Source organism: Sebastes umbrosus, chromosome 12, assembly GCF_015220745.1.
Source record: "Sebastes umbrosus isolate fSebUmb1 chromosome 12, fSebUmb1.pri, whole genome shotgun sequence".
In the NCBI taxonomy this organism is placed as follows: domain Eukaryota; kingdom Metazoa; phylum Chordata; class Actinopteri; order Perciformes; family Sebastidae; genus Sebastes; species Sebastes umbrosus.
Window position 1 is genome coordinate 4,565,563 of NC_051280.1, and position 2,739 is coordinate 4,568,301.

Below are 2,739 nucleotides of genomic sequence, written 5' to 3' on the forward strand. Positions count from 1 at the left end.
GTGGATTCCATCCCCATGTATATGCAAATACATGGTTCCATGTTTTACATTTTTTGTAGTTTTTGACATATCCACACAAATATACTTCATACTTCCGCCATGCTTGATCGCCCCCTGAGCAAGGTATTATTTCACATAAATCTACCTGAAAGCTAGTGTTACTTCCCACGGTGTAATTTAATTGTACCCTGGCAGGCGGACAGTGTGTTGATCGTTTTAGTCTATTATGGACCTGTTTCTGTGTGAAGCTGTTGAACGCTTGTGTGTAGTTGTCAGGTGTTGAGTTAGTCGGTGGACTGGTTGGACCTGGAGCATGTTTAGTTTTTTGTCGTGGTAAGAAATCTAAAAAGAGAAGGATAAGGCTCACCAGTAGCACTGATCCCAGTACCACTAGCGCCTTATTTATCCATCCCATGTTATCCCTAATATTTCTCCCTCTTCCTCTGGATACATGCACAAAAAGTAAAATATCGTTAAAGCAATGTATAAGGCAAGAAGTAAAATAACATAAAGCATATAAATCTTCCATTGAGTCACCTTTTTTTTACTTGTAAGCCGTGTTTTAACTGTAAAACCGGCAAGACCTTGAAACCTTCTTTCCCTGATTTGTGTCTCATACAGCTCTTTTTAAGCATACAGATATAGAATGTATAACATAAGATGAATCCTCACCAACGTTATTACCAAAATAGACAAAGAAAATACAGCTGACTTGCCCGTCTGGCGACATCGAGATTTAAAATCGGAAAAGAGAGTTTTATAGTCACGCTTTTACTGTTCCCGTGTCTTCTTCTGTGTTCTTCTCTGGTGTCCCTGCAGAGATGCTTGCATCTACCCCTGGTGCTGATCCTTTGTCCGGTTCTGGTGTCCCTGCAGAGATGCTTGCATCTACCCCTGGTGCTGATCCTTTGTCCGGTTCATCTGGTGGTGTAGTTGGCTCGTCCACTCCTCCGCTGATCAGATCTGCCTTTGGCGGTGGATTTTTTGTTGAGCTGCACTGGGTTAAGTGCCACCATACGCCACCTTTCCCTTTGAGTTGGACTGCTGTTGTTGTTCGTGCGGTCACTTGGTGTGGACCCGTCCACCGTGGCTCCGACCACTTCCTCTTTAACACCTTCAACCAAAGGTGTTCCGGTGGACCCGCTGGGGTGGTTTTCAACACGGGAGGATCAGGATGGGGGGCACCTGGACAAGAAAAAGCTGATACAATAGCATTAACCGACTGATAATACGGACGGTAACCAACAGCAGGAAGTACACAAAAAGGATGCGAAGGACCGGGAAATGGTCTGCCACAGGTTAGTTCAAAGGGAGTCAAACCTGTAGAGGTGTTTACAGAGGATCTGATGGCCAGGAGCACAATAGGCAAAGCATCTGGCCAGGACATCCCCGTGGTTTTACAGACTTTCAATAGTTTACCCTTTATAGTCCGATTAGCCCGTTCAACTTTGCCTTGCGATTCTGGGTGGTACACTGAGCCAAACTTATGTTGAAGACCTAAGACCGTTTCCACCGTCCTTAGGTCTTTGTTTTTGAAATGAGAACCATTATCGGATCTGATTAGTTTTGGAAAACCATGTTTTGGTATATAATCGTTAACCAGGCATTTTATGACTGATTTCGCGTCCTCTTTTCCAGTGGGATAGGCCTCAATCCACCTGGAAAAGGCATCTACAATTACCAAGAGAAACCTTTTCCCCCCAGCCCGGACACCCATGTCAGTGAAATCCATAATCACTTGTTCCCCCGGACCCTGTGGTTTCGGATATGTGCCCACTGGAGGCTTGTCCGTGGGTCTTATGTTACACGCCTGACAAACAGCACACTGTTGTACAAAATCCACCACAACTTTCCTCTTTTGAGGGAACCACCATGCATCCAATGCGAACATCATTATTGCTACTCCTGCGTGGCATAAACCATGAGTCTGTTTCAACATTGACGGGATCCATCCCTCGGGCATGACAGTTTTCCCATTCTTCTGCCATAAGCCAGTGAAACAATCAGAGGCACCTGCGTCTTCCCAGGATTTTTTCTCATGCTCGGGAGCGTCCTCCTGAGCTTTTTGTACATCATCTATAAAACTTCCTATGTTTTCAGCTAATAACATTATGCATTCAGCGACATACCCTGCAGCAGCCTTTGCTGCTTCATCGGCAGCGTTATTCCCAATGCTCTCTGGATCACTACCCTGTGAGTGTCCTTTTACCTTTACCACAGCCACCTTCTCCGGAAGGTGGACAGCAGCCAATAAGTCTTTCATGAGTCCTTCATGAGCCATAGATTTATTTCCGCTTGTTTTGAATCCTGCCTGGACCCAACCTGACATATCCCTGTGTATTGCATTACATACATAAGCTGAATCTGTAAAAATATTGACAGTTTTACCCTCGGCCAATCTAAGAGCACATATCATGGCAGTTAGCTCAGCAGCTTGAGCTGATTGTTTGCCCTCAAGTGGGGCAGATGACATGGTTACAGGATTTGCACCGTCGTCAGTACAGGATACAACAGCATATCCAGCTTTAAGTCCCTCTGTAGGGTGCCTGAAACAGCAGCCGTCAGTGAAAAGGCTAAGATCAGGATTGGTTAGCGGTAAAGCGTCGAGTCCTGGTCTCAATTTCACAAAAGGTTCGGATTTTTCAGCACAAATGTTTTTCTCCCCCCCCTTCAACCATATTGTCTGCCATGTTACAGCCTTCGTGTACAAAGGAAACATGTGGTTTTGATAATATCTGT